The sequence below is a fragment of the Schistocerca piceifrons genome, chromosome 1 (genome assembly GCF_021461385.2).
Source record: "Schistocerca piceifrons isolate TAMUIC-IGC-003096 chromosome 1, iqSchPice1.1, whole genome shotgun sequence".
Lineage (NCBI taxonomy): Eukaryota > Metazoa > Arthropoda > Insecta > Orthoptera > Acrididae > Schistocerca > Schistocerca piceifrons.
In genome coordinates, this window is record NC_060138.1 from 1,135,122,175 (window position 1) to 1,135,147,705 (window position 25,531).

A 25,531-nucleotide genomic window follows, 5' to 3' on the forward strand; every position below is an offset into this window, starting at 1 on the left:
ACTGTGCGGTTGATCCCGGCGGAGGATCGAGTCCACCCTCGGGCATGGGTGTGTGTGATTGTCTTTGGATAATTTAGGTTAAGTAGTGTGTAAGCTTAGGGACTGATGACCTTAGCTGTTAAGTCCCATAAGATTTCAAACACGTTTGAACATTTTTGACACCAGTGTGTACTTTTGGTTTTGGCTTGATACCTTCAGATTCGTGCAGGGCGTTTTGCTGTTGTTGTAGTGGGTGCAGAGAGCGTCCGTTTCGGGGTCGTAATAGGTGTCGGTTTCGTTGCTATGGCAAGAATGACAATTTTCGAGTGCAGCTGTAGGGGTGTCCGTATTGTGGTACAGAAGAGAGAGGTCTAAGAGATTCGCTTCTTGTCGGTTGGAGAGTGGAGTCGCTTTGTCTCTTCCTTATTGTCCACAGCTCATGGTCTCGCGGTCGCGTTCTCACTTCCCGAGCACGGCGTACCGCTTTCGATTCCTTACGGGGTCAGGGATTTTCACCTGCCTCTAGATGACTGGGTGTTTGTGTTGTCCTCATCATTTCATCATTATTCGTGAAAGTGCCGAGACTGGACTGAGAAAAGGCTGGGAATTCGTACAGGCACTGATAACGGTGCAGTTGAGCGCCCCACAAGCCAAACATCATCGTCATCGTCTTTCGTATCCACGGAGAGATTCGCGCTGAGCTGTGCTCGTCTGGAAGCCCGGTCGAAAATCAACTTTTCACGCGGCCGCCAATTAATCGGGACGCCGGGGAGCTGACCACTCTTGCATACGCCCGTCGGCTTCACGTCATATGTCTGCGGTTCTGGTAAAGTGTCGCAGCACCGGCAGACAGGGAATTCCGAACTACATTACCACCACTTGCTGCCTTGTTGCCGTCCGTAGTAGCCATAGTCAGTCTGTTTGCATGCAAGCCCTCATCTTTTCTGTGTGTGTGGTCAACCACCGTTTTGAGTTAGGTAAATTCCGCGTTAGTATTACGGATAAAACCATTGTGAGGCGGGGCCAGAGGAGTGTTCCACTCAGAATCTCGGGGGCACTGTGTGTGGTACGGGGTGTTTATCCTATAGATATTACAATTCGTCACTGAGCTGAAGAGGGGAACAGGCAAAGAAATAAGAGAAATAACTGGACAAGACATAATCGAAAAACGGAAATTAAACAAGTCGAGAATGGGTCGCATCTGATAAGGGTAGACCCGTCTACTCCCAGTAGACGAGAGCGGATGAATTTCAAGTACATAAATTCATCAGGTGGCATGGTGCAATTTCTCAGGGGGCTGTATTCTGTGCATCTGCACAGGTTTGGCCTGACACAGACTCACGCTTGTACCTGTGGTCAGAATGGCACACCTGAACATACAGTGCTCATTGTCGATGCCCTATGACACCAGGACATAGGACGCCAGGACATAGGGCAGTTAATAAGCAGATAAGACTACTGGAAATCTATAAAACACATCGCAGACGATGTATCGCGAGTCCTATATACCGCATAGAAACAGAAAACAGACCATGCGCTAGAATAAGACAGGTTCCACATCGGACAGACCAGCAGTGCACAGTAAACGACACAGACACAACCACAGACACGGAATCGGATGCTATGTCGCACACAGGAAGTAAAGACGAGATAAACAGACAAACATAGCAAAAGTAAGAGAAGGTTCTACAAGACAGTCAGTCTGAAAATATAACTCTCTATGTAGCTGTTTGTTATACCATTTCGTAGGATGTAATACTACCTGAAGATGCGACATTTCTTCTTCTTTCGCTCCATCAGGTGTGAGTGGCTCGAAGTTGTACCGAACCCTCGCACCTGATGCAACTGACTACGACATTTTAAATCGACCCCCCATCTCCACTGTTACCTTAACCTCTGAAACACATTATAACCTAAATAATCAGTACATTAAATGAAGTATTGCCACTGTCAAGCCAACATACGTAACAGATCTAACCACACATGCAGAAGCTATGCAGGAAAAAACTGTCACATCGTATCTAAGTCAAATTTCCATCTCTTGTTTCTTCCATTAAATACACTTTTAATTTTAATTTAAAATACATTCACATACTATTACATATCTCATTTATTATCATTATCAAAGTTAGCAACAAGTTTAAACAAAATTATATACATGCATTTGTACTTAGAAAATTATATATTATACACTACTAGCCATTAAAATTGCTACACCACGAAGACGACGTGCTACAGACGCAAAATTTAACAGACAGGAAGAGGATGCTGTGATATGCAAATGATTAGCTTTTCAGAGCATTCACACAAGGTTGGCGCCGGTGGCGACACCTACAACATGATGACGTGAGGAAAGTTTCCAACCGATTTCTCATACACAAACAGCAGTTGACCGGCGTTGCCTGGTGAAACGTTGTTGTGATGCCTCGCGTGAGGAGGAGAAATGCGTACCATCACGTTTCCGACTTTCATAATGGTCGGATTGTAGCCTATCGCGATTGCGGTTTATCGTATCGCGACATTGCTGCTCGCGTTGGTCGAGATCCAATGACTGTTAGCAGAATATGGAATCGGTGGTTTCAGGAGGGTAATGCGGAACGCCGTGCTTGATCCCAACGGTCTCGTATCACTAGCAGTCGAGATGACAGATGAATCTTTATCCGCATGGCTGTAACGGATCGTGCAGCCACGTCTCGATCCCTGCGTCAACAAATCGGGACGTTTGCAAGACAACAACCATCTGCGTGAACAGTTCGACGACGTTTGCAGCAGCATGGACTATCAGCTTGGAGACCATGGCTGCGGTTACGCTTGACGCTGCATCATAGACAGGAGCGCCTGCGATGGTGTACTCAAGGACGAACCTGGGTGCACGAATGGCAAAACGTCATTTTTTCGGATGAATCCCGGTTCTGTTTGCAGAATCATGATGGTCGTATCCGTGTTTGGCGACATCGCGGTGAGCGCACATTAGAAGTGTGTATTCGTCATCGCCATACTGGCGTATCACCCGGCGTGATGGTATGGGGTGTCATTGGTTACCCGTCTCGGTCACCTCTTGTTCGCATTGACGGCACTTTGAACAGTGGACGTTACATTTCAGTTGTGTTACGACCCGTGGCTCTACCCTTCATTCGATCCCTGTGGAACCCTATATTTCAGTAGGATAATGCACGACCACATGTTGCATGTCCTGTACGGGCTTTTCTGGATACAGAAAATGTTCGACTGCTGTCCTGGCCAGCACATTCTCCAGATCTCTCACCAACTGAAAACGTCTGGTCAATGGTGGCCGAGCAACTGGCTCGTCACAATACACCAGTCACTACTCTTGATGAACTGTGGTATCGCGTTGAAGCTGCATGGGCAGCTGTACCTGTACACTCCCCTCAAGCTCTATTTGACTCAATGCCCAGGCGTATTCAAGGCCGTTGTTACGGCCAGATGTGGTTGTTCTGGGTACTGATTTCTCAGGATCTATTCACCCAAATTTGCGTGAAAAAGTAATCACATGTCAGTTCTAGTATATTATATTTGTCCAATGAATACCCGTTTATCATCTGCATTTCTTCTTGGTGTAGGAATTTTAATGGCCAGTAGTGTATATAGTACTAGTAATTTACTAGTAATCAAGCTGAATTTGTACGATATAACATGTAAAATCATATAACGTACCACCTGCTATGTAATAACAGACAGCAATTCTTTACTTTGGAAATAAATAAATAGTATTAACGGTCCTCGATTCACAGTAGAGTCCACAGCACGTTTCCTGTAGTCCAACTCGGAATACAGGCGTGTGTTGTTAGCGAACCAGCAGCAAATGTTGTTGGTGTTAGTGATTTTTGTACACCCTGCCACTCTAAGGTATTGAATCAAGATCCAAATATTAGTTTTGTCCTTACCGGAAATAATTCTATTTGTTCTAGTTTAGTACATTGTCTTATGGTTCGTGATCATTAGTTAACTTCCTTTCCCAGTTCACATATTTTGGGAAGGTTATCACACAATTTCTTTAACAACTGTGTTTATGAGAAATTAGCCATCTCATTAGTATACCTTCGAGGGCCAAAGGAAATCAGCGTTTGGAACCCTTGCGCCGCAGTATCAACATGCACTCTCTTGAGAACAGTGGATATCAAAATTCTTCCCTATTGATAGTGTTGAATGTGAATCTGTCAGCCGTAAACAGGACCACCACAGGCTAACTTCCTGTCCGATAAACTGAAGGTGGAGGGTGTACTGTGTTTGCTGTACTGTTCACTGGGAGTACAGCTGACGTCCACAATATGTGCATACCTGAGGTAATTAATAAAAAATGACATGGATGTTAATTGTATCGGTATCTGGTAGAAATAGATGAGAAACACAGATTACGATGAGATAATGGTAAATGTGTAAGTAAGACTAACCGGTTATGAGATTGTTTAACAAGGAATTAACGGATAAATTTCATATGGTGCTTAGCTTTTGTTGAAATACTATGTATGTATGTATGTTGTACAAGGGCTGCCCAGAAAGTAATGCATTGCATTGTTTTCTTCAACACTTCTTTATTGAACATAATGAGAATTACACACACAAAACACTGGTGTTTTATCTATACACCCTATTTTTCCACGCAATCTCCATCCCGTTCTATGGCCTTCCTCCAGCGCGAAACAAGGACGTAAACGCCCTGTCGGTACCAATCTTATCCTGGTGGCGGAACCAGTGCTTCACTGTGTGAATCACCTCCCCATTGTCCTCAAAATGTCTACCAACTGCCGAGTCATGACGCGTGTGTCCTCGCGAATGTCATCAGCTCCATGCAACATGTCGGGTGCGACAGCCGTGGATGGCCTTCGCGACCTCTGCAAATCGTGGAGCTTCGCCGAGCCGCCTTCTGATGACCTCACCCTCCGTGCCCACCTACTAACTGTATTTCAGTCGACAGCAGATGCTCAGTAGACTTTGCACAAGCGTTTGTGTATTCCCCAGTTTTTCTCTCCGTAGTGAGAAATTCAATGACGGCACGTTGCTTGTAACGTACATCTTCCATTCAAGATGACCGCCGACTGAGATCACAGGTATTTTCTGAGGTATTTTAAGAGGAAATAATATCAAATTTTAATTTTCTTTGTTTCGTATATTTGCTGTAGTGTCCGTTCTTGTCACACAACTGAATATTAGCATCCCAGCAGAGCTGAAGTCCCGACAACCGCGACATAACTCGAAATTTGGCGTGACATAAACACTAAAAATTCTATTCAAGTTTTCTTGATAGTGCAAAATTCATTAAACAAAATAGCTACTACTTTCATCAGTGCCTACTGTCTCAATAAAAGTGTAATTAAACGTTTCTAAATCGTATTTAACTGACACATATCGTATTATTTACTAGTTAGATAGACGCGAGCTAGGCCTAAATTTTCCGATCTATAAACGTTTAAAAACATGATCAAACATACTTGATAACGTAAATTCTATAAAAAGCAAAGTAGTTACTAATTCATTCTTCTTTCATTATATCTCTAAATCAGCAGAAAAACAACAACCGCACATTAGACTTTTGCGTTGTTTCTTGTTTACATACAGCCAACCTCGCGTTCTTGACAAATTTAAAACATTCTTTAAACGTAATTATTATTTCGAAGCTGACCATGAGTGAAAAACGTGGGAGCTGTTATAGGGTAGTGAGTAGAGGGATTTGTTGCTAATTTTGTAGTAAATATTTTCACTGGGGAGCGATGCAATGGGGAGAATGTTGGGAGAACAGATGTGGCGCTCTCCTGGAACTGCAGAGTATGCAGTAGGAACATTTTGATTGGGGAACAGGATAGGAAAACCTGTGCCCTTCAGGCACAGTTGGAGTAAGCAAGGAAGGAACTGACAAGGATCAAGGGAGAGGGGTGGGGGGTGGGGGGGTGGGGGGGAAGAAGGTGGTAGGGAACTGGCAGCTGGTAGGAGGATAGGAAGAAAGAGAACGCGATCTGACAGTTTTATCTTCAACACAAAAAACAGGTACTTACCACTGCCAGAGTTAAGTGGAGAAGAGCCTCAGGTAGAATGAGGAGCAGGAAATGTGCAGCACACTTCAACTGAGGCCAAGAAGCCCAGGAATGTACAAATTGTTAGGAAGAAGAAACTGCTGCTGCTAGGTAGTAGCCATGGGCGAGGTGTAGGCCCTCAGTTACAGGAAAGTTTAGGGGCAGCGTACCAGGCCAAAAGTATCTTCAAGCCAATTGCAGGGCTAAGCCTTGTGGTAGAGGACTTACGGTATTTGTGTAAGAACTTTACAAAAGAGGACCATGTAGTGATAGTGGATGGAGCGGGAAACCGTTTTGACAGGGATGGGGCACATGACATAAGTGGTGACCTGGACAAGATAGCTTCCCTGACTCATCGCAGCAAAGTACACTTTGTTGAGCTGTTCCAGCGTCATGATCGACCACACTTTGATGGAGCTGTGAGGCGAATCAATCTGGGGCTAGGGATGGCTCTGAGAGCAGCCACCTTTGCTCATTTTTCTCTGATGCCCGTCGGGACTATCAACAGATGGGGTTTCACTAGGCATGGCCTACACCTAAACAAGACTTGGAAGGGAAGATTGGTACAGCTGATTCATGAAAGTATAGGGGGTGGATCTCTGGCCACACATGGTCAAATACCTGCGGCCATGGGTAGGAAAAGTAGGTCTTTTTTAGGATAAGTCCAGACATCAGGTTGCCGTGCCTAAAGAGTATCTGCAGCAGCTTAAAAAATACTGAAACGATCACTCACAAGACAGATTTTAACACGCCAAATATCACACATACCAGATATCACAGCGAAAAACAAACCATTAGAAAGAGCAACATGTCACAGACTTAACAATCCTCTATCAAAACATGCAATCAATAAAAAATAAAATACAACTGTTAGAGGTTGAGCTCTAATTTTTAAACTGCACACTAGTCTGTGTTACTGAACTTTGACATAGAGACACAGAAATCCAACAAGTAATATTATCATTGTATGAAAAGGCAAACTCTTACTGTAGAACTGCTTCAAGGGGTGGAGGATCATGCATTTATATCAGAAAAGGAACACAGTTAAAATCAAGACATGACCTCAGTACAGCAAGTGCAGACAAACACTCTGAAATATCAGCTGTTGAATTAACGGGCCTTGATATCACCAAAAAATTAATCATTTTGTGTGAGTATATATCTCCCAGTGGTAGTGTGGACACTTTTTTCCATAACTTAACAGAAGTTCTAGATAAAGTCTCAAGTATGAAGGTGAGTATAATTCTGTGTGGAACATTAACATCAACACTAATATCATAAATGAATCCAGCAGCACCCTCTTAAATATCCTTAAAAGTTTTGGCATGTCCCTATTGGTCAATAGTGCAACAAAGGTTACTACAATGGCTGCATCTGTAATTGACCATGTGGCCACAAATATGAACAGGGAAAAATGTGATGTTGCTGTGAAAGATCTCGGATTATTAGACCATCTCTGCCAAATACCAACAGTAAAATCAGGCATCGAATCAGTCCCTAAAGTACAAGCCTACAAATGACATCAGTCAGAAATCAGAATAAAAGATTTTTTAAAAGTACTAGCAAAACAAAGCTGTGATGAAGTGTATAAGGAAAACAATGTGAATAACAAATTCTCTAAATTTTCCACATTATTTCAATCTATAGGAAGGTGCTGATTTCTGCAAAAAAGTCATTTAATAACAAAGTTATATATAATGCTGAGAAGAAGAGCAATCAGTCTGGGATATTATAAAAAAGGAAACAGGGAGAGGCAAACAAAGACAGAATAACATATTGCTAAGGGAGAGGGATAAGGTAATAAATGATCCACAACACTTAGAAATCAATGTAAACGAGCATTTTTGCAGTATTGCAGAGAAGTTACAGCAAAAATTCCCCAAAGCAAGTATAACACTTGTAAATAATGTTGCACTAAATACAATGATGTTACTTCCAACCACAGAGAATCGAGTCAATAAAATTGTTCAATAACAAAAAGTAAAAAGTCATTAGGCTTAGATGAAGTACAAACGTGTGTGTACTGAAACAATGCATAGAGATTATACAAGGCCCCTTAACAAATATGATAAATGGATCCTTCACATCAGGGACATTTCCAGAGCAGTTAAAACAGGCAAAAGTTGTACCTTTGCTTAAGAAGGGTAATGCAGAAGACATAGAAAATTACTGGCCCATTTCCCTGCTGTCATCATTCTCAGAAATAATAGAACCAATTATGAAGGACAGATTAATGAATTACCTGAATAAATACACTCATTTAAGCGAATCACAGTTTGGTTGCCAAAGTGGCAAAAATATGGAGTCATCCGTAGTAGAATTCACAAAAGTTGTACTTGATGCTCTTGACAAAGATGAGTGCGTCACAGGCATATTTTTGGATCTTTCTAAGGCCTTTGACACAGTCGACCATAAGATTCCATTAAATAAATTAGAATCTTTAGGAATAAGAGGGGTAGGTAATTACTGTTTTCTATCATATCTAGCAGATAGGGTACAAAGAGTAGGGACAACACATACTTCAAACAGATCTAAACATTTAGTAAATCAGAATGAGATTTTCACTCTGCAGCGGAGTGTGCGCTGATATGAAACTTCCTGGCAGATTAAAACTGTGTGCCCGACCGAGGGGTTCCACAAGCTAGCATAGTAGGACCAATACTATTCCTGATATACATAAATGACTTTCCCAGTAGCAAAGGTCCCGAGTTCGAGTCTTGGTCGGGCACACAGTTTTAATCTGCAGGAAGTTTCATTTAGTAAATCCCTTGTAAGAACCAAAACATATTAATATAGGGGTTCCACAAGCTAGCATAGTAGGACCAATACTATTCCTGATATACATCAATGACTTTCCCAGTAGCGTTACTCAAGGTGAAGAAATTCTCTTCGCTGATGACAGCAATATCATAATCACTGAGAAAACTAGAGCACTCCTTGCAGAGAAAGCAAATGAAACTCTCAAGGAAGTTTACGATTGGTCAATAAGCAATAAAGTGACGTAGAATATAAAGAAAACTAATGACATGAATTTCAGTTTGAAGAGGGAAAATGGCAATGTTAAATTAAATGTAGATAGCACCTCTATATACTGCGTAACAAATGCAAAATCTCTAGGAATGAATATTGATTCTCAATTTAAGGTGGTGTGAACATACAAAGGTACTTGCAAACAGAATGTCATCAGCAAAACTCCTATCGTCCGTGTGTAACATGCAGTGTGTTTTAGTCACATACTATTCATATGTACACTCGATTCTTAGCTATGGCATTTTGTTTTGAGGAACAAATGCACAAAATATGAACACTGTTTTCAAATTCCAAAAAAGAGCCATACAAATAATAACCAAAAATAGTTGTCGGGCTGACTGTAAAGATCTGCTGAAAACACTGGGGATTTTAAGTGCTCTGTGCGAATAATTTACCAGTCAGTTTGTACACATCAAAAATAACATTGGTAATTACTGCACAAACAGCTCTGTCCATGACCATGCAACAAGAGATAGATTCAACTTAGATTTACCAAGAAAAAATAAACGTGAAACACAGACCAGTGTTTTCTACCAAGGAATAAAACTGTACAATAAATTACCAAAAGAGATTAAATAATTGAAAAAATACACTTATTTAAAAAGGCAGCTAAAAAGTACATGTTTTGCAATACATTTTATACAGTGAAGGATTACTTAGATAAAACAGAGTAGGAGTTTGTTAAGAAATGTTTTACTAATGAATAATAATAATGATTATAAAACACCTAACATTCCACATAATACCTTCACACTATGTTTTTTTCCTTCTTTTCTCCTTTGCTAGCCGGCCGGAGTGGTCGTAAGGTTCTAGGCGCTCCAGTCTGGAGCCGAGCGACCGCTACGGTCGTGGGTTCGAATCCTGCTTCTGGCATGGATGTGTGTGATGTCCTTAGGTTAGTTCGGTTTAATTATTTCTTGACTTATAGTGAGATATGAGTAAACAGTGTAGCACTACATTATTTAATAAATTATTTGTAAAGGAAGTATTGTATACCATGAGTAAATCTAATGACTGCCTCTAACTAGAAGTCTGTAAATGTATGTGTATGCGAATTAGCGTATTTTAAATTGGTCTAAACTTGTAAACAATTTGACATGTCCTATATCCTTGTAAAAAGAGATCGACGGATGAATACAGCAACTACTACTACCACTACTACTAGTACTACTACTACATCACCTACAGACGCCATTTTGAAACTGTCCTGCAGCTACGCTATCTGTCGCAAGTGACAGAAACTTGGAGCGCCCACTCAGGAGACGTCAAGTGATACATACATAACGTCTCGCATACGTAGCATTGTTTTCGGCTGAGAAAAAAAATGCGCTGCATTACTTTCTGTGCAACTCTCGTATGTTCAGGAGACTATTTTCAGCAACGAATATCAACTGTGGCATTGAAAAGACTTAAGCAAACTTTTTCAGAATGAATAGTACGTTCTATCAATAAAGAGAGAAGTACATTTCTCTGCAAATATTGGAGGAAGAATAGATACTTGGCGCCACATTTATGATAGTAAAAATGGTTCAAATGACTCTGAGCACTATGGGATTTAACATCTGAGGTCATCAGTCCCTTAGAACTTAGAACTACTTAAACCTAACTAACCTAAGGACATCACACACATCCATTCCAGAGGCAGGATTCGAACCTGCGAACAGAGCGGTCGCGCGGTTCCAGACAGAAGCGCCTAGAACCGTTCGGCCACACAGGCCGGCTATGATAATAGCACATGTAATTATGATAGCGTAATGCATGGAAAGGTAATTGGGAAATGTCTGCAAAGTATCGGCGGATAACCCAGGTATTAGCATATTTGCATGCGAAAGAACTAGCATAATGAGAACTAACAAACACACACATCCATTTCCAGAGCTAGAAGAGACTGGTAATACTAAGTAATTCTTGTAATCGATCTGTTGTGTACCAATTTGCTTGTGGTTTGCAAGTCACATTGGGCTGTGACATTATGGTCACCAAAACATTTTTTGGTGTTCTCTAATAAAGACCCGACGCTACCAGTTAATAGACCAGTAATTGTAAAGTTAGATGCAAATGAACAAAGATTCGTTCGGTTAATTACTTAAGCGAGGGGCGTTCAATCAGTTGTGCAAAGTTTTTTTTTCTCAGCCAGTTTTGACAGAAAAAATGCGGAATTTGTTGTGGGACGTCATGAACATTCCCGCTTCAGCCCCTTTAGTTTCATGAAGTTGCGACGGGGGACGGCGCTATACGTAGCTTTGTGTGACTGTGAAACTGTTGCGTACATTTGTTGCAGCTTATGTGACAAACTGTTATGTTTTCAGCATTTCCTTAGGTGTGATCACATTGATATTCATGCGGACCCCTAAATAGGGGCAAGGAAGCATATCTCACTCACTTAACAGGCGAACAAATAAGGTGCGTCGGTAAGAGATTCCTATCATGTGACACACGTACTGTCACTAATGCCACTGTGACACACCAGGCGTGTTTTCGGGCGGAGGATTTGGTTGATTTGTCGCCTTGTCATCAAATATTTGCGGTTCTCATTCGAAAGCCACTTCCTTTCGCCTGCTAATAGAGCAGTTGTGCAGAATCAACTGTCGTTATAGCTTCCATCCTTACATCTCCATGTTGTAAATGGACGTTACACCACGACATAGACACAAATTTTCCAGGATGCTACTCCAGGCGGGTGTAAAATGAATGTGCGCAACGGAGAATAATAAACGATGACTACCCCCTGAAGCAGATCATAGGATATCTTAATTCTATAAATTACAATCTAAACATATATGAATGATGAAGGCAACTAATCCTACTAAATGATAAACGTTGTTCCTGCTTATATATTTACTGTAGATTAGAAAACCCTTTATATTACGAAGTTTACATTTCCTAAGTAAAATTACTGATGAATTGCCCAACTCTGCCCCTTACTATGACTGCACGATCTAATATCAATAACGCGAAATGACTGACATCATCTACGTTCCAAACACTAGAAGACACTACTTTCAAAGATGATCTACGGTGCTGTGGAACCTCAGTGGAAAGAAGCTAACGTGATCACAGCTGTTTAGCTTTTATAGCCCTAATAAGCCGAAGCAATTTGCGGTATCACCGTATGTACTGCGTCCGGTTCGTCGAAGTGATGGTTCTCGTACTCGTCTGCGACGATGGAAGAACTCCAGCCACAAACAAACTCTCTCAAACACTAGGGGGGCAGAAGGCGGTCCTCTGACTAATATACTCTGATACTGCTCAAAAGTGGTTCAAAAGGCTCTGAGCACTATGGGACTTAACTTCTGAGGTCATCAGTCCCATAGAACTTAGAACTACTTAAACCTAACTAAACTAAGGACATCACACACATCCATGCCCGAGGCAAGATTCGAACCTGCGACCGTAGCGGTCGCGCGGTTCTAGACTGTAGCGCCTAGAACCGCTCTGCCACTGCGGCCGGCTCTAGTACTGCCTTCTGCTCTCTGTGTTCTACAGACGAGAAACGCGAACTCCCAGCCACAAGGACGGAGTTCAGATTTCTCAACGTAAGTGTAGGCAGAAGTGCTCTCAATTATTGAATGCTGCGTACTCACCGACGACTTGCAACCCAGAGGTGAAGTCCAGAATCGTACAGGTTCGCAATAGTACAGTGCCCAACTGTTCTAACTATAAACTCTCCTGAGAGCGAAGACAGCAAGTCCGTCTGTACCAACAAAGCTGATATCGAGCGACCGTCACACACGGGCACTCACAATGGAAGACCTCTCCACCGCTGGCTTCCCAGCACAGCTCAGCTCCCCACCATCGTAATTACGAAAACGAATCATATTCCCGAAACCACGGAATATTCTCCCTCTCTACAGATTCTTCCCAACGCCGACCAACCATATTTTAGTCTTTTGCCGTCCAGCGCGGAAGGTTTGCGAGGAAAAACCTATACTCGTACAATGGTACACTTCTGAGTAAAAATCCTTGGAAATAAGCCAGCCTGCGTGGTTTCCGACGCGCCGCTTCTTCGTTCCTCTCACCTGCGTCCAAGATTTGCAAAGTTCGGAAGTATTATACTGTTATCTTTCCGGCCGTTACTACAATAGCGGCCGGCTGTCACCCTGTTGTGCTCCAGAGCTCAGGTGCCACGACGTCTGTCTAGCTGCTTACTGTGTTTAAGCAGGACCAACACCAGTGCGGGCCCTCCGTCCATAGCTTGAGTTCTGCCTGCCGTTTCATCTCCACTGGCGTTCCAACCTTTACTAGTACGGTAATGAAGACACTGTAACCTTTCATGCAATAAGCGTTGACAATTATTTACGAGGCGTACGTGAGAATGACAGTCTCCTTTATATATTCATATATACGATGTACAACCTATCACATGATACCTAACTGTGTTTGTAGATCATGGCAAAGTATGTGGAAGGGTTCTTGTGAAAGGGTACAGCACCGCCCGACATTGAAAATAGGTACAACATTCTTCGTTATTCTTGTCAGAACAATTAATTTTTTGTAATAATAACTCAATTTCACTTAATACACCGAAGCCGGATACCAGTGTAGGAAATAAGGACAATTTATTTATTTAATTGATCACAGGTGCACTCCCACAATATAAATCCCTACATCCAATTTGGTGAGATCTGTGAAATGAATGACTGTATGGTCGTCTGCTAACCGCATATAGTGAATGTGCAATATATGATCATCTTTGATACAGTCCTTTGGTCACCTTTGGTGGAACCAAAGAGATGAAATTTACCTGAGCTTTGAGCGCCTGAAATGTGGCTGGCCAATACGGTAGCATGGTGCTCCCCCCACCTCAGCGGGGGTGCGAGATGACCTGAAGAATGGCCATGTTTCAGCAATCTGGCGCTGGATCTTGTGTTGGTAAGACCTGTCTTAGGTGTGCTCTGTAAAGGCAAAAGAGTGGAGAGATGGTATGCATGTAAAATACTTAAGAGTAGTTTGAAATAATTATTTCTCTATTTCAGGAACTTTTGGGGGGGAGAATTAAATGACAGGCAGGTAATGTTAAGGGGATCGTAGTAATCTTCAGAAGTGACCAACGGTCACAATGAAACCACGTGTAGCAATAAGTTGAAATACTTGCAAGTGCTAGTACTAAGTTGTAATACTTTCGAGTGCTAAAGTTAAGCTGAATTACTGGCGTGTGTACTATAACTTGGAAATATTTAAGAAATGGCGTGTGCAGGACTTGAAATTAGAGACGAGTACTTCCACGTGGTGAGTACTGTGTGAGTCTCAATCTGTGTATGAGACAAAGGATAACGAGAAGTAACGTAAGGTGCAAAACCGTTGCCACCTTATAACAGAATTCGTCATTAGTTGCTAGGGTTGGTATGGTCTCCCTTATTATGGAGTGAATGTATGAGTACACATTTCCAGTCAGTGGGTAGTCTTCCTATTTTTTCAGATATAACAAATTACACGATAAGCAGGTAAAGTAATCACGTGGCATGAAACGAACAGAGTGAAATGCCGCCCTCGCTGACGACATCTATTATTGAAAATCGCGTAACTGGAAGTAAGAGCCTGAGTGGGAAGCATCGATAGTAGGCTGTGCAGGAGAGGAAGTTGGTGGGGGTACAGCATGCGTGTGCTGTACCTGTCGGCTGGAGTTGGGGAGCAGCTGGTGTGTTGTACCGTGCTGGGAGCTGGTGGTGGTGGTGGTGGTGGTGGCTGGCGTTGGGGTCCGGACAGAAGACGGACGAGTAGCGGGCGGTGGGCAGCGGGCAGCATGGCGCGCCCCTGCGTGCTGCGGCTGCGGTCGCTGTGGTTGCAGGCGCCGCCGCTGCAGCTGCGCTGGCGCTGCTGTAGCCCGTACCTCACCACACCTCAGGCGCACCGGCCGTGGGCGCGCCGCAGAATTCTTCACCGCTGGCGGCAGCCAGAGTTGGCCCGTCCCGAGGCCTGCTGTACGCTCTGACGGACGCTGTGAATTGCCCTCTCTTCCTCCCCCCCCCCCCTCTCTCTCTCCCCGTCTCTTTTCTCATGTTTTGGAGGGGAAACAACTTCACTGTTACCAGTCATTGCTTATTTACGAGGGCACTCCAAAAGAAATGCACACAATTTTTGTAAAAATACAGTTTTCATTCTGCATGTGTGAAAGTTCTACAGTGTGTAGATACATCCTTCCCGCTTGTTTTCAAACTTAGTTCAGCCTGTTCCCGTGAGTGGCGCCGTCACAGCATGTCTTCAAGATCGCTGCTACACTTGAGGTTCGTCAGAAGCACCGTGCTGTCATAGAATTCCTGTGCTGTGAAAACGAGACAGTGGGAAACATCCACAAGAGGTTGAAAATGGCTCTGAGCACTGTGGGACTTAACATCTGAGGTCATCAGTCCCCTAGAACTTAGAACTACTTAAACCTAACTAACCTAAGGACATCACACAACACCCAGTCATCACGAGACAGACAAAATCCCTGACCCCGCCGGGAATCGAACCCGGGAACCCGGGCGCGGGAAGCGAGAACGCTACCGAACGACCACGAGCTGCGGACGAAGAGATTGAAAAAGGTGTATGGAGATGCTGCTGTCGATCGCAGTACAGTTTGTCGGTGGTTACGTGATGAAAGCGGGCACGGCAATATTGAGGATTGTCCTCGCAGCGGCAGGCCTCGTACTGCACACAATCCCGATAATGTGCAGAGAGTTAACGAATTGGTGACTGCTGACAGACGCATCACAGTGAACGAATTGTCACGCTACGTTGGGACAGGGGAAGGATGTGTTTGCAGAATACTGAAAGTGTTGGCCTTCAAAAAGGTTCGTGCCAGGTTGGTTCCTAGGATCTTGACAGTGCCTCACAAAGAAACAAGAAAAACAGTATGCAGCGAACTTTTGGAACAGTACGAGAATGGTGGAGATGAATTTCTTGGAAGAATTGTGACAGGTGATGAAACATGGCTGCATCATTTTTCACCAGAGACGAAGAGGCATTCAATGAAGTGCCATCATGCAAATTCACCGAAGAAAAAAAAAAAATTCAAAACCACACCTTCTGCTGGAAAAGTTATGGCTACGGTGTTTTTCGATTCCGAAGGACTCTTGCTTGTGGACATTATGCCAAGTGGAACCGCCATAAATTCTGATGCATATGTGACGACACTGAAGGAACTTCAAGCTCGACTGAGTCGTGTTCGACCACATCAGCAAAAGCAGGATGTTTTGCTGTTGCACGACAATGCACGGCCACATGTCAGTCAAAAAACCATGGAAACGATCACAAAACTCAGATGGATAACACTGAAACACGCGCCTTACAGTCTTGACCTGGCTCCATGTAACTATCTTCTCTTTGGGAAATTGAAAGACTCTCTCCGTGCAACAAGGTTCAAATGGTTCAAATGGCTCTGAGCACTATGGGACTTAACTGCTGAGGTCATCAGTCTCCTAGGACTTAGAACTACTTAAAACTAACTAACCTAAGGACATCACACACATCCATGCCCGAGGCAGGATTCGAACCTGCGACCGTAGCGGTCATGCGGTTCCAGTCTGTAACGCCTAGAACCGCTTGGCCACTCCGGCCGGCGTGCAACAAGGTTTGAAGATGATCACTCCCTTGTGTATGCTGCCAAACAGTGGCTCCAACTGGTTGGTCCAGGATTTTACCGTGCGGTTACACAGGAACTGGTTCCAAGATGGCGTAAGGCAGTTGACAGGGATGGAAATTATGTGGAGAAATGAAAATATTGTTCTTCAAGGATGTATCTACATATTGTAAAACTTTCAAACACATAGAATAAAAGATGGATTTAAAAAAAAAATAGTGTGCATTTCTTTTGGAGTGACCCCCGTATTTACACAAAGCGTTTCAAATGTTTTAACCTTCATTATCAGGTGTGTTAACATGTGTTAATACAGTGGTTATCAAACTTTTTTTGCTGAACTGCCAATACTGACAACGTGGGGCGGCGCCTCGGACCGTATGTTTAGCGATTTTGTTACATTAATTAATATTATCAGCTTTACAAAATTGTTAAGGCTTTCGTGGACACTTATTGACAAACTGCCGGCTGGCTTCTCTCTCGCGTTCTTCGGCCGACGTTCGCCTGGTGATTTTTCTGACGTTTCGCCAGGATGAGTGGCTGACATTATCAAAGTTTCACCCTCCATCGCTAATGGTGGACTGGAGCCGAACTCGCGGCCGCATACTCCACACATGAAAAAAAGTTTTCCATCATCCCGGTTCCCAGAACTCCTGCAATAAACGTTGACTGTGGATATTGTACTACAGACACAGTCCCTTTGACTGTTCAGCCGGCCGCTGTGACCGAGCGGTTCTAGGCGCTTCAGTCTGGAACCGCGCGAAGGTTAGGGTCGCAGCTTCGAATCCTGCCTCGGGCATGGATGTGTGTGATGTCCTTAGATTGGTTAGGTTTAAGTAGTTCTAAGTTCTAGGGGACTGATGACCTCAGATGTTAAGTCCCATAGTGCTCAGAGCCTTTTTGACTGTTCAGAGATGTCACTAAACCCGCCCAAAGATGTAAACAACCACGCATGAGCAGCTCCTATTAGACGGATGGGGTCCGACAGCCGAACAGTTCCAATCATTCCACCAGGAAGGAGGTACACGGGTCGTGTTGCCTGTAGTTCAACCATGCCTAGACGGTCAATACCGCGGTTCGATCGCGTCCGCATTGTTACTTTGTGCCAGGAAGGGTTCTCAATAAAGGAAGTGTTCAGGCGTCTCAGAAGGAACCAAAGCGATGTCGTTCGGACATGGAGGAGATACAGAGAGATAGTAACTGTGGATGACATGCCTCGCTCAGGCCACCCGAGTGCTACTACTGAAGTGGATGACCGCTACCTACGGATTATGGCTTGGAGGATACCTGACAGCAACACCACCATGTTGAATAATGCTCTTCGTGCAGCCAGAGGACGTTGTGTTACGACTCAAACTGTGTGCAATAGGCTGCATGATGCTAAACTTCACTCCCGACGTCCATGGCGAGGTCCATCTTTGCAACCACGACACCATGCAGCGCGGTACAGATGGGCTCAACAACATGTCGAATGGACCCCTCAGGATTGGCATAACGTTTTCTTCACCGGTGAGCGTCGCATATGCCTTCAGCCAACATTAGTCGGAGATGTGTTTGGAGGCAACTCGGTCAGGCTGAACGACTTAAACACACTGTCCTCTCGCATTCGGGAGGACGACGGTTCAATCCCGCGTCCGGCCATCCTGTTTTAGATTTTCCGTGATTTCCGTACATCGCTCCAGGCAAATGCTGGGATGGTTCCTTTGAAAGGGCACGGCCGACTTCCTTCCCTATCCTTCCCTAATCCGATGAGACCGATGACTTCGCTGTTTGGTCTCTTCCCCCAAACAACCCAACCCCACACTGTCCAGTGAGTGCTGTAAGGTGGAGCTTCCCTACTGTTTTGGGGTGGCATCATGTGGGGCCGACGTACGCCGCTGGTAGTCATGGAAGGCGCCGTAACGGCTGTGCGACATGTGAATGCCATCCTCCGAGCGATAGTGCATCCATATCGGCAGCATATTGGCGAAGCATTCATCTTCATGGACGTCAGTTCGCGCCCCCGTCGTGCACTTCTTGCGAATGAGTTCCCTCAGGTTAACGGCGTCGCTCGACCTAGAGTAGCCATCATGCTCTCCAGACATGAACCCTATCGAACATACCTGAGATAGATTGGAAAGGGCTGTTCATGGACGATCTGAGGGATCTACGCCGAATCGACGTTGAGGAGTGGGACAATTTGGACCAACAGTGCCTTGATGAACTTGTGGATAGTATGCCATGACGGACAAAGGCATGCATCAATGCAAGTGGACGTGCTTCTTGGTACTAGAGGTACCGGTGTGTACAGCAATCTGGACCGCCACCTCTGAAGGTGTCGCTGTATGGTGGTACAACATCCAATGTGTGGTTTTCATGAGCAATGAAAAGGGAGAACATGATGTTCATGTTGATCTCTATTTCAATTTTCTGTACAGGTTCCGGAGCTCTCGGAACCGAGTTGATGCAAAACTTTTTTTGATGTATGTATACGCACATGGCACGCCACCGTCCAAGGGCTTCTACGTGGTCATTTCCGGTGCGGTTCTCTTCTTGCTAACTCCTACGGTAGTTCGCTGCAGCACGGGAAGCCAGGATCCATTTACAATGGGCTTTCTTCTTTCTCGTTGAAGCTATTCTCGTGTTTGTGTATTTCTAGAGCTTCTCTGAACAAGCGGGTGTCATAGCTCTTTTTCACGGAACATTTAGAAGCACAGGCACTGGATTTGGCATCTTTTAAACTTGGGGTGTGGTACAGATACATGGATGACACCTTCGTTGTGTGGAGGCATGTTGAGGAACAGCTCGGTGACTTGCTAAGACACTTGAACACCGTCCATGACAACATAAAATTTACCATGGAAAGAACAAAAAACTACCATTTCTAGAAGTGCCTGTCACAAGGGATGGTGAAAGCCTGGGAAACACCGTGTACCGAAAACCGACACACACGGACCGATACCTGCACAAATTCGTGGTGGGGCAATGTTTTTAAAGTTAGCAAAGTAACAGAGACGCGAAAAAGTCTCACGCTAAAACTTGCAGCTGGGGTGGCCCCTTTTGTGTTATCGTAAGATCTATACTGTTCTTCTGGAGGGCTCTAGCTTTTAACATGGGCTGGGGGGTGGTCCTGACGTAACAGAGACGCGAAAAAGTCTCACGCTAAAACTTGGGGCTGGGGGGTGGCCCTTTTTGTGTTATCGTAAGATCTGTACTGTTCTTCTGGAGGGCTCTAGCTTTTAACATGGGCTGGGGGGGGGGGGGGGGGGGTGGTCCTAGCGGTTAGCTGGCGACGTGGGTGTCCGTCCCTTATCGTAGGGCCTTCAGCTTAAAACGGTTCTGCTCTCGGCTTCTGTTCTCGTTTCTCCCCTCGGAACTGCGTCTGTCTCACGGTGGGAAGGTATGACATGCATTTAGGCATTCTTGTGTTAGTCTGTGGTATTCCATTTGCTCACTCGTTACTCGTATTACTTTTTTTAAATTTAATGACACGATCTATTCGGAGCTATGTGACATACTACTGGATTTGCTTATCATGTCGGGGTTTTCATGGAAGGTGTTGGATTTGCCTGACACCTTACACAGTACACACACAAGGCAGCCAGAAATGTACTAAGTCCAACCCGAAAAATTACGTGATTTCACAGTCAATACTCCGCTACTATATCTGAGTTTCACATTCAGTACTTTTCAATGGATTTCTATTAAAGAAATTGCTTGCCAAATATTCCATATACAGATATGAAACATGCCACGCGGAATTTTACAAAGGCCGAAAGTTTACACGCGTTTATCTATCCAACAAAATAATTCTAGAACTTCTAAACTTCACAAAACAGTCCGTAAATGCAACTGCTTCTACGGCAACACAATCCGGACGCGAAATACCAATAACTTCTACATTTTACACATTATGAAGACGTACACATTTAACATGACCTGCACGTTCAATAGCTACCCAGCGATTGCTCAATGCTGCTCCTTCCACAGCCTATAACTCCCCGGCAGTGCGCGGGAACTGCTTAACTTTAATTGGTTGATCAAAATGACCAGCCAATCAGAACAATCGTTCGAGATCATTTTCGCGGCAAAACTGTCCTACGCCAATCACTACTCCCAGTTGCATTCACGTCATTTCAATATGCAAATATTGATATAACGTTTAACAAAACCAAACGAAAAGAAAATTAATCTGGGAATTTATATAGAAAACTATTACTCTGCTAACGGCTCTTCTGGCTACTCTCTTACAACAGCAAGTACTCCTAGACATACGTCATCAGCAAGGTGGGCACAAACATCTTCCCTATGCTATGATTACGTAATGTATTGCATAAATTTAATCTTGAAATCTAACGTATGTCCCACATACACACTCTCATTTACTCCCACAATAATATTAGGCACAAATAATAATTGTGTCTGATTTTTATATTACGAAAATGTAAAGTAATTAAAGTTTTTAATTAAATCTTAATTAAATAATTATGCCCATTGAGAGTTCTGGTTATGTTTTCAAATGATAACAAAAGGTAAACTGTTATAGTTCCTAACTGAATTTAATTCTCTAAGTGTCGGTTTTTGACTTTTTAAGTAATTTTCTCTTTCTCCAAAACTATGATAGTTCCAACCTTGAAATTTTTATGCAATCTTCTGCTGAATAACAAAAACTAGTGCACCGATTTTGAAAATGATTGAATATCATTTAATATAGTTTTTTTAGAGTCTTAAGGGTTTGAATATTCAGTCGCTCGAAGTGACACAGATACCGCTTCCAACGGCTAGCATAGCGACAGGTACGAATGAGTCATTGCTAACGCACAACTGGCTGTCTCCTTCACAGCCAATGGCTCCAATGCTACGGGCTATTCTGCAAAGTAGCTTACTGCAATAAAGTTATCGCGTGTTGACTCGCGACGTTACAACACCCCTTGAAAACTGGAAGTGTTCGTTGAGTATTCAGACTGGTCCACACAGCCATTCCAATGCCACGCACTGGAAAATTTCGAATTAACACTCCCAGTAACCATACCACAACTGGTCTCAGTATCCACTTGGGACCAACCATAAACCCAGTACACAGGTGGCTACCAAAATGAACCTGTATAGACAGGCAGCACAGAAACCCTAAAAACAAAGACATTAAAAAAACTCTAAAACTAAATACATACTGACGCCGGGAACGGCAAGTCACAGGAAACAAACAAACGTACTAAAAATACAGAACGACGAAACATTTGAATGCCTGCACAATAGCGAATGACATACATACAATCAGCCAAAACAACAACACAACCGTACATGTGGAAGATATAGTGACACCACCTAGTACGAGGAACGACTGTTGTTGTTGTGGTCTTCAGTCCTGAGACTGGTTTGATGCCCGCATCTCGTGGTCGTGCGGTAGCGTTCTCGCTTCCCATGCCTGGGTTCCCGGGTTCGATTCCCGGCGGGGTCAGGGATTTTCTCTGCCTCGTGATGGCTGGGTGTTGTGTGATGTCCTTAGGTTAGTTAGGTTTAAGTCGTTCTAAGTTCTAGGGGACTGATGACCATAGATGTTAAGTCCCATAGTGCTCAGAGCCATTTGAACTCGTTTGATGCAGCTTCTAACAAGCCTACCACAACAAAGGTCAAAATTTAATAATGATTGTGGTGTTGCTCACGCTGCTAAATACTGCATTTTCGGGCAACAACAAAGTTATTATGTGGCAGGTGTCATTGGAGCACAGTTAATAAAGTCATTTCATGTAATAACGAATAAACTAGGCACTCATCTTTTCGTGTTTCCCATGCTCGTCTCGTTGTAAAATCATGACTCAATCGTCGAAAATCTAGGTGGTGATGATTCCAAGCTCGGATGCAAAGAGGCCTTTAAAAGTTTTACAGATGTATTTCACAAACCATTCTTGAAGATTACACTTTTGCAGGACAATGGTGATGTAAAAAAAGTAATCAGCACTCCGAATTTAACTTACACTTCATTTTAATTGCTTTTATTGCAATATCACGTAACACACAAAACATCACTTCACGATACAAAACATACTTGAAAACATCTTTCTCACTGTTAAAGTTCACATTTTATAAGCTGACTACAATATGCGTCTTTCCAACATGACGTCCAAGACTTGACTTTCTCAAGGTCCGACTCTCTAACAACTAACTAATCGCTTACGCGCCCAAAAATCAGAGTTACAAGAATGTCAAAGATCATTGTGACAAAAGAAAGAATACACATAAGAATAATATCATTGCAACATAAACATATCGATGTATCAAAGTACCTCTACATTAATGAAATCAAATCTGAATGTTGTCTCAGAAATATGTTAACTACTTTACAGAAACACAGTAGAATATTGCTGATATCGAGAGGTTGAGTTGAAGTGCCGTAATGGTTACGTAAATCAAGTGCCATTACAAGCTCTCCATGCTACTCTATCGTGTGCAAGCTTTTTCATCTCCCAGTACTTACTGCAACCTACATCCTTCTGAATCTGCTTAATATCTCTTGGACTCCCTATACGATTTTTACCCTCCACGCTGCCGTCCAGTGCTAAATTTGTGATCCCTTGATGCCTCAGAACATGCCCTACCAATCGATCCCTTCTTCTAGTCAAGTTGTGCCACAAACTTCTCTTCTCCCCAATCCTATTCAATACCTCCTCATTAGTTATATGATCTATCCATCTAATTTTCAGCATTCTTCTGTAGCACCATATTTCGAAAGCTTCAATTCTCTTCTTGTCTAAACTATTTAATGTCCACATTTCACTTCCATACATGGCTACACTCCATACAAATACTTTCAGAAACGACTTCCTGACACTTAAATCTATACTCGATGTTAACAAATTTCTCTTCTTCAGAAACGCTTTCCTTGCCATTGCCAGTCTACATTTTATATCCTCTCTACTTCGACCATCATTAGTTATTTTACTCCCCAAACAGCAAAACTCCTTGACTACTTTAAGTGTCTCATTTCCTAGTCTAATTCCCTCAGCATCACCCGACTTAATTCGACTACATTCCATGATCCTCGTTTTGCTTTTGTTGATGTTCATCTTATATCCTCCTTTCAAGACACTGTCCATTCCATTCAACTGCTCTTCCAAGTCCTTTGCTGTCTTTGACAGAATTACAATGTCATAGGCGAACCTCAAAGTTTATATTTCTTCTCCATGGATTTTAATTCCTACTTCGAACTTTTCTTTTGTTTCCTTTACTGCTTGCTCAATATACAGATTGAATAACATCGGGGAGAGGCTACAACCCTGTCTCACTCCCGTCCTAACCATTGCTTCCCTTTCATGACCCTCGACTCTTATAACTGCCATCTGGTTCCTGTAAAAATTGTAAATAGCCTTTCGCTCCCTGTATTTTACCCCTGCCACCTTTAGAATTTGAAAGCTTTCTCTAAATCTACAAATGCTAGAAAAGTAAGTTTACCTTTCCTTAATCTTTCTTCTAAGATAAGGCGTAAGGTCAGTATTGCCTCACGTGTACCAACATTTCTACGTAATCCAAACTGATCTTCCCAGAGGTCGACTTCTACCAGTTTTTCCATTCGTCTGTAAAGTATTCGCGTTAGTATTTTGCATCTGTGACTTATTAAACTGATTGTTCGGTAATTTTCATATCTGTCAACACCTGCTTTCTTTGGGATTGGAGTTATTATATTCTTCTTGAAGTCTGAGGGTATTTCGCCTGTCTCATACATCTTGCTCACCAGATGGTAGAGTTTTGTCATGACTGGCTTTCCCAAGGCCGTCAGTAGTTCTAATGGAATGTTGTCTACTCCCGGGGCCTTGTTTCGACTCAGGTCTTTCAGTGCTCTGTCAAACTCTTCACGCAGTATCGTATCTCCCATTTCATCTTCATCTACATCCTCTTCCATTTCCATAATATTGTCCTCAAGTACATCGCCCTTGTATAGACCCTCTATATACTCCTTCCACCTTTCTGCTTTCCCTTCTTTGGTTAGAACTGGGTTTCCATCTGAGCTCTTGATATTCATACAAGTGGTTCTCTTTTCTCCAAAAGTCTCTGTAATTTTCCTGTAGGCAGTATCTATCTTACCCCTAGGGAGATAAGCCTCTACATCCTTACATTTGTCCTCTAGTCATCCCAGCTTAGCAGTTTTGCACTTCCTTTCGATCTCATTTTTGAGACGTTTGTATTCCTTTTTGCCGGCTCCATTTACTGCATTTTTATATTTTCTCCTTTCATCAATTAAATTCAATATTTCTTCTGTTACCCAAGGATTTCTACCAGCCCTCGTCTTTTTACCTACCTGATCGTCTGCTGCCTTCACTACTTCATCCCTCAGAGCTACCCAATATTCTTCTACTGTATTTCTTTCCCCCATTCCTGTCAATTGTTCCCTTATGCTCTCCCTGAAACTCTCTACAACCTCTGGTTCTTTCAGTTTATCCAGGCCCCATCTCCTTAACGAGGAACGGCTAGCAACACGATACTTCGTGATAAGCAGAAGCGGTCGAAAATGAGAGGCCAGCAACATGAGCCATGAGTACTTCAATGCAAGAGAACAGGACGCCGCATGTGCCACACGCACATCATCTAAGACTCGGGAAAACACTCGGCTGCCACAAACAAAAACATAGCAGTCACCGCTATTTGGACAACTGCGAAACAAAGTAGAAGTGACAGCCATATACGTATGGCCAAACAGTTAATAAAATAATAACAAAATATAAGTATATAAAAATATAAACAACATAAATATAAATGTAATAATATAATATAAATAATGTAAATATATAAAAAATAAATGTATAAAATAATAATAATATAAAAGTTTACAAAATTCTACGTGATCATTACAAATGTACCACTCCTACTGGAGCGATATATATGCCCTCCTCCCAAGTAAGACAATGAAATCCAGAGAGACCACTGTTCATACTACCAAATAATGTCTGTACCACCGCTCACG